This window comes from Budorcas taxicolor, chromosome 12 (genome assembly GCF_023091745.1).
Source record: "Budorcas taxicolor isolate Tak-1 chromosome 12, Takin1.1, whole genome shotgun sequence".
Classification (NCBI taxonomy): Eukaryota; Metazoa; Chordata; class Mammalia; order Artiodactyla; family Bovidae; genus Budorcas; species Budorcas taxicolor.
Window position 1 is genome coordinate 11,625,315 of NC_068921.1, and position 8,269 is coordinate 11,633,583.

Here is an 8,269-nt window from a genome sequence, read left to right on the forward strand (position 1 = left end):
TGAGGATCTGGAGCCAGCAGAGGCCTGCGGTGCCCACATGTCTCTAGGTGAGTTCTGATGAATTTGGGAGATCCTGGGTTTTGGATCTCCTGTTGTTAGCTGGTGACCCTAAATTTTATTCTGTGGTGGACAAACTCCTTGCTGTGAGGAATAGGTTTTCCTTGAACTTAGTTTCTAGAAGAGGTTACCCCATTTGAAAAACACAGAAGATTTTGCTCAGTGAAAAGATACAGGGGGTTACCCACATTGAGCTGTGCTGTTCTTAGTCACTCAGTCATGTCCCGACTGTTTGTGACCCCGTGGACTGTAGCCCACCAGGCTTCTCTGTCCATGGGATTCTCCAGGCCAGAATACTGGAGCGGGTAGCCTTGCCCTTTTCCAGGGGATCTTCCTAACCCAGGGATCGAACCCAGGTCTCCTGCGTTGCAGGCGGATTCTTAACTGGCTGAGCCACCAGGGAAGCCCATGAATACTGGAGTGGGCAGCCTATCCCTTGTCCAGGGGATCTTCCCAACCCGGGAACTGAACAGGGGTCTCCTGCATTGCAGGAGGATTCTTTACCAGCTAAGCCACCAGGGAAGCCTACCCCCATTGAGAGACACTGGCAAAACGAAACCCCCAAAAAACGAAGACCAAAAAAACCCCTCAAAACAAACAAAGACATTGGGATGATTTTACTCAGTTCAAGACATTGAATGGGTTTGGACTGAGTGGTTAGGGAGGAGACTAGCCTTTCAGTTTTTCTTGAATTGGCTATTTGAATAGAGTTTGCTGGAATAAATGACAAAATATCACACGAGAGCTTTCAGCTCTGAATAACAAAAGGAACATCTCCACCTGGCCAGCAACGGCTTTCTCAAGCAAGCGAGAAACCTACAAGGGTTGTGGAGGCAGTCCCATAGGCAACCCCCTCATTTAATTTAAAAACTTCTTGTCCATATCTAAGAGCTGGCCACCAGTGTTCTGAGTACCCGCAACAGTTTTAGACCGTGGGAGTGAGAAACCCAGACACATAAAAGAGCTGAAATGACTCTAGGGTGACACCTAGAGGAGCTAACAAACAGCACATTGGTCCATCACACAGTCATCACCACTAGCACTTATTGACATCTTAACAAACCAACCCCAGGACGGGAAACAAAGCTGTCAGAACAAAGGGAAAAAGAGCAACAGGTTGCCAACCTCTAACAACACCCAAGCCAGGGTCATGTGCTACGTATAAAGAATTTATACTTGCAAATACTTAATTGGGAAAATCATATTAAAGGAGATTTCAACCTAAAATTACCAAATTGAGGTTCTTTTGACATTTCAAAATTAACTTTTTGTGTATGCAAAGCTGGAGGAAGATGGCAATGAGATCAGATAGGCTGAATGGAATGCTTATTCTGATCGGTATTCAGAGGCTTCTAAAAGAGGAAACGATAAAGTAATTTCTTTGCAGGAAACAAGCAAAAAAGGGATTGAAATGATACTGGAGTTTTAAGAAGTCACTAGCGTTAGCCCAGTCTCTCCCTCTGCCCCTGTCTCATACCCCCTTTTATCCGAACTGCCTGACCCAGACACCATCCCTTTCTCTCTTCTGCCACCTCTGCCAACTGCTGTTTCCTCTCCCCCAGTGAAGGAGGACATAAAATTGGAATTCTGGTGAATAAACTATATTTTGATTAAAAAATTTTTGTACAAATGAGGTAATTACAGTCCCATTTGAGGAAATACCTCTTACAACCCGGGAACCGTCCTTGGTACTTATGTATACAATCTTGCCATGAGCAGAACTTAGAGCTTTGGTTAAGGAATGTCCTAGCCTGAGTTGAGATCCATTGGGATTTGCCAAGGAATCTGAGTTACCCAGATTAATTATCAATGACTACAATTAATACAGCTCTCAGTTCAGAAAGTAAGACAGAGGAATAGATAGAGAAAGCAGAATGGACACACCCCTTGACAGATTCTGATCTGCATAGTCTAGAGGCTTGAATTGAATGCAAGAAGTTAGGTCATAAAATGACTCAGATTTATCCCCCAGCTCTTTCCCAAAAGTGTAGGTAGGACAAAGATTCAGCAGTATAAACAAAAACCAGATGAATAAATTCTGGACTATTAGGAGGGGTTCAAGAAAACTTTTAAATAATATTCTGGCATGACATCTGAATCATTTTCTCATCACGAAAAAGATCTGTTGCTTAATTCTGCTGTTTCAGAAGGCATAGACAAGAAATTGGCTATTCCAATTAAGAGACACAATTCAGGGACTTCCCTGGTGGTCCAGTGTCTAAGACACCATTCTCCCAGTGCAGGGGGCCTGGGTTCGACCCCTGGTCAGGGAACTAGGTCCCACATGCGGCAACTAAGAGTTCACATGGTACCACCAAAGATTCCTCATGCCACAGTGAAGAAAACGAAGACTCAGTGCGCACAATAAATAAAATAAATACAAATAAATATTTTTTAAAAAGACATGATTTAGGTTCGTCTGCATTACATATCGGAGAAGGCGATGGCACCTCATTCCAGTACTCTTGCCTGGAAAATCCCATGGGCGGAGGAGCCTGGTAGGCTGCAGTCCATGGTGTTGTGAAGAGTCGGACACGACTGAGCAACTTCCCTTTCACTTTTCACTTTCCTATATTTTTTAAAAAGACATGATTTAGGTTCGTCTGCATTACATATCGGAGAAGGAAATGGCAACCCACTCCAGTACTCTTACCTGGGGAATCCCAAGGACGGGAGAGCGTGGTGGGCTGCCGTCTATGGGGTCACACAGAATTGGACACGACTGAAGCAACTTAGCAGCAGCAGCAGCAGCAGCAGCAGCATTACATATAAGCACCCTTATCACATTGGCCAACCAACTTTCCAAAACCATTAAAAAGTAGAGGGACTTCCCTGATGGTCTAGTGGGTAAGAATCTGCCTGCCTAGTCTGGGGAGATCCCGCATGCTTCAGAGCAACTACTGAGCCTGTGGTCCACAGCAGGAGAAGCCACTGCAATGAAAAGCCCACGTACTGCACACAAGAGCAGCCCCTGCTCGCTGCAACGAGAGAAGGCCCGCGCACAACAATGAAGACCCACTGCAGTCAAAAATAAATAAAAATGTATTTTAAAAAAGAGAGAGAGAGAGATCCAACTCTTAATATAAGGATTATAAACTTTCAATCATCCCAATTAAGAAATCAAGGTCAGTCACTAGTTAACAAACCCCTGTTCAACCCATGGCTGACAAAGGAATACAGAACTTGCTTTTATTGTAGAAAATCTGGTGATAAGAGAAGGCGTTGCAAAAAAATTTGGAAAGATTTCAGGGGAAAACAGAATTTCTAACTAGAATTTCAAGCTAAACACAAATGAAAGGCTGCTCCTGGGGAACTCTGGTAGTCCTTCCTCTTCATTTCTCTAAAACCCTGGGGTAAATAGAAGTGAAAATACAAGGGGAAACAATTAAAGCCCTCATAGACACAGGGTCCACCTTTTCAGTTTTAAACGCTACCAAAATCAATGGCTCCCTCAGAGAAATATTTCAGTGCACACAGTAGGGGTTTCTAATGCACCTATTCAGGCTCTTGGGCTTCCCAGGTGGCACAGTGGTAAAGAATCCACCTGCCAGTGCAGGAGACGCAAGAGACACAGGTTCAATCCCGGGGTCGGAAAGATCCCCTGGAGTAGGAATTGGCAACCTGCTCCAGTATTCTTGCCTGGAAAATTCCGTGGAAAATTCAGGCTACAGTCGATGGGGTCACAAAGAGTCAGACACGAATGAGCACAGCACACACACACACACACACACACACACACACATTAAGAGTTTTAAATCATCCCCTTTAGAATTTTACTTGGGAGAATTTAAAGGAAGGCACTGCTTTCTCGAAGTAGAAACTGCCACTATTCACCTGGTAGGTAGAGTTTACCAGAAACTTATGAAGCCCATATTTCTTTTACTCCTAAGGGGGCAATATTTTTAGCACTGAAGGATCAGTAAGATTTTCTTCATCATATGTTTGTGACCCATAATGAGGGTGATACAGAACAAGAAAAACTGCTGGGCTCAGTACCTGAAGGATTACAGGCAATGAATCTTACTGACATTGGAAAAATACATCCCACATTACCCATTACAATTACTATAGACCTTGGGGACTTGCCTGGTGGTCCAGTGGCTAAGACCAGCGGTCCGAATTCCCAATGCAGGGGGTCTGCCTGATCCATGCTTGGGAGCTAGATCCCACATGCCATAACTAAGAGTTTGAATGCCACAGTTAAAGATCCCACATGCTGAACAAAGATCCAAGATCCTGTGTGTCGCAACTAAGTCCTGGCACAAACAAATAAGTATATGAAAGTGAAGTCGCCCAGTCGTGTCCGACTCTTTCCGACCCCATGGACTGCAGCCTACCAGGCTTCTCCGTCCATGGGATTTTCCAGGCAAGAGTGCTGGAGTGGGTTACCATTTCCTTCTCCAGGGGATCTTCCCGACCCAGGGATCGAACCTGGGTCTCTCGCATTGGAGGCAGGCACTTTAACCTCTGAGCCACCAGGGAAGCCCAAATAAGTATATAATATAATACAATTTTTTTAAATTACCATAGACCTGAATAACCCTCTGCCCAATACTGGTCTGCACCCACTGAGGCAGGAGGCCAGAGCAGGATTAAGATCTTTGACATCAGCTAACAACAAGGAGCTTCCCTGGTAGCTCAGTTGGTAAAGGGACTGCCTGCAATACAGGAGACCTGGGTTCAATCCCTGGGTTTGGGAAGATCCCCTGGAGAAGGAAATGGCAACCTACTCCAATATTCTTGCTTGGAGAATTTCATGGACAGAGGAGCCTGGTGGGCTACAGCCCACAGGGTCATAAAGAATCTTACATGACTGAGTGACTGCATTAAGGAAGGGCTTATTGTACCTTGCACCAGCCCTTGCAGCGCTCCCATCTCCACCGTTAAAACACTTAACGGCAAAGGCTGGAGATTAGTGAGGATTTGAGCTCTATCAGCACTATTATTATTCTGTGCTATTCTGCAGTGCCAAAACTCCATATTTTACTGCGATGTATTCCTGAAGATAGTGACTTCTTTTCTGGCATAGATCTCTGAAGTGCGTTGTTTAGCGTTCCTGCACATCCTGATGACCCATATCTTTCTGCCTTCACTTGGGATGAACAGCAATATACAGGGACTTGTAATGCCACAGGGCTATCTTGAAAGCCCCACTTAACTTTCCCAAATATTAAAAGCAGACTTAGACGATCAGGATTTTTCACATACATCATTTCTGATACAATATGTAGATGATTTGTTGTTGGGTTCAAAAATTCTTTGATAAATAGTCAGCAAGATACCTTGTGTTTACTTCAGAAGCTAACGTCAGAGGGACTTTTAATTGCTCTAGATAGAGTGAAAGGCATTTCGGTATTGTTCCCTACTTTGAGGACAAAAAGGCAATGAAGGGGCTTTCAAGGTCTTGCAGAAATTGGATTTCAAATTTTTTTCTTAGTGGTTCAACCATTATGTGGCTTGCTTAAACAAGACCAACCTGAACCCTCTCTGCTGGGAAATGAACATTCTGAAGCCACGGAGAACTTCAAAGCCTCCTGGCAAAGGTCTCAGCCCTGGGGCATCCAAATTATGATTTTTTTTTTTTGTTCTTCGGCTGTGTGGCTTGTGGGATCTTAGTACCCTGATCAGAGATTGAACCCTGGCCCCAGGCACTGGGAGTGCTGAGTCCTAACCACTGGACCACCAAGGAATTTCCTACCTATTTTCCTTTTTAGAAAAAAAAAAGGAAGAAAAATGAACGTGAAAGCATCAATCACTCAGTCAATGTCTGACTCTTTGTGACCCCGTGGACTGCAGCCCACCAGACTGCTCTATCCATGGGATTCTCCAGGCAAGAATACTGGAGTGGGTAGCCATTCCCTACTCCAAGGGATCTTCCTGACTCAGAGATGAACCCGGGTCTCCTGTGTTGTAGCAGATTCTTTACTGTCTGAGCCAACAGGGAAGCCCCATTTTTTAGATGTGAAAACAAAGATGTTGCATCAGTGTTGCTGGATATTAACCCAGCGGTTAGTACCCACCAATAGGATATTACAGCCAACAGCTAGGCTAGGTAGCTAAGGGCCTTTCTGCTCGTCTCCATGTTGTCACAGCAACATCTGTGCTGTGTCAGTCTTAAGAAACAGTCATGAGTCACCCTTCTCACCGTCTTTGTTAAAGCTTTGTTAAACTCTCAGCATACACATTATTCAGCAAGCTAATTAACTTCTCATAAAATTGTTTTGCTCTCATTGAATATAACTTCTTCACAGGTATAGCAAACTTAATCCAGTCACCTTGCTCCCAGAAGAATCAGAGGTCAAGAATGAAAAACATGATTGTTTTAACTGACAATCTTTTATTGCCTAGGATTGATCTTCAAGAAAGCCCAGTAACTAGTTCTGATTTTATATTTTTTACTGATGGGTCCTACCTGAGAGGACCTCATGGAAAGTACCAGGCTGACCTTGTCACTGTTTCTCCTGAATCTATCCTTGAAAATGCTCCCTTGCTTAATATCTTTGCTACCCAACAGTCTGAGTTAACAGCGCTAACAAGAGCCTGCCAGTTGGCAAAAGGAAAATCTGGTAATATTTACACACATAGCTGCTACCCCTTTGGGGTGGCACGTGATTTTGCCTAGCTTCTGAAACAAAAGGGATCTTTAACATCCTCAGGGCAGCCTATTAAAATTGGGAAACAAGTTGAGAATTATTAGCTGTAAATCTGCTTCTGAGCACACTTGCTATTATTAAGGCATCGGATCATTCAAAGGCTGACATTGCAGAAGAAAAAGGAAATTAGCTGATCATGCTGTCAAGGGAGTGGCTTTACAAAACAAAGTAATCAACTAACAACTGTTTTTCACGTTCAGCCTCCCGGTAACTTTACTGACATTAAGTTTCAGGGAATGGCACCAGAAAGACACCTGGTCACAAAAAGGAGGAAGGTTCAGCTCCTGCAAAGAGTGTTGGATAAACCCAAACGGAAGGCCTATCCTTCCATCTGAAGCTCAGTCTATCGAAGTTAACTCACTGGAACCCAGATAAGGTCATCTTATAGGGTAAACGGTATTTTTGGAAGCTTTATTCTACAATAGTCTAAATGGTCTATTCAAGATGTACCATTTGTCCAAAATAAAACCTGAGGAAGTCATTGCACAGTTCTCAAGGAAATTTTCCGTTGCCTGCAAGTCCCTTTGAAATTTGGCAGGTTGCTTTTATACAAATGTTTCCCTCTCAAGGTTAGCAGTATGTTCTTGCTTTGAGGTGCATGTTCTCACACCTGTGGCAGAAGGGCCACAAGCACAGTCAGTAGGGAAACTGATTTTAGAAAGAGTGATTCCTATTTGGGGAACCCCCTCAGAACCGTAGCTATGGAAGAACTCACTTTACCTGACAATCTGTTAAAGAAATTTGTCAGATTTGGTTGATTATGTAGCACTTCTGTTACACTTATTGCCACCAATCTTCTGTGTTTACTAACAGAACAGTTAAAGAACAAATGGGACAACTTAAACCCAACTGGGGACTTCCCTGGTGGTCCAATGGTTAAGAATCTGCCGCCAACGCAGGGGCCGTGGGTTCCGTCCCTGGCCTGGGAAGATCCCACATGGCCCAGAGCAACCAAGCCCACGCACACAACTGCTGAAGCCTGTGCCTATAGCCCGTGCTCTGCAACAGGCGACGTCTCGGCAAGAAGCCCACACACCGCAAGCAGAGAGCAGCCCCTGCTCACCGCGACTGGAGAAAGCCCAAGAGCAGCAGCAAAGACCCAGGAAAAACAAAAATCAATTAATTTTAAAAATCCCCAATTGCTTGGGACATCCCTGGCAGTCAAGTGGTTGAGATCTCACCTTCCAGGGCAGGGGCTGCTGACTGGAGCCCTTATTGAGGGCTAAGAACCCACGTGCCCTGAGGCCAAAAAAACCCGAAACATAAGCAGTGATATTGTAACAAATTCAATAAAGACTTTTAAAATGGCCCACATCAGAAAAATCTTAAAAAAAAACAACCCAATAGACTAAGATTACGAATGCTTATTCCTTACCCTGGCCTAGGCCCTTACACTGGTCCTCAGCTTCAGAGACACATCTTTTTGGCAGACATCATTTGTCTCCTTTTGAGATAATCATGGGGAGACCTCTGAGACTGGATGAAGGATTGTATGAACCCATATTGAAAGGGGATATGTTATATTATTGTGGGAATCTAACTGAATTATTAGCAGGACA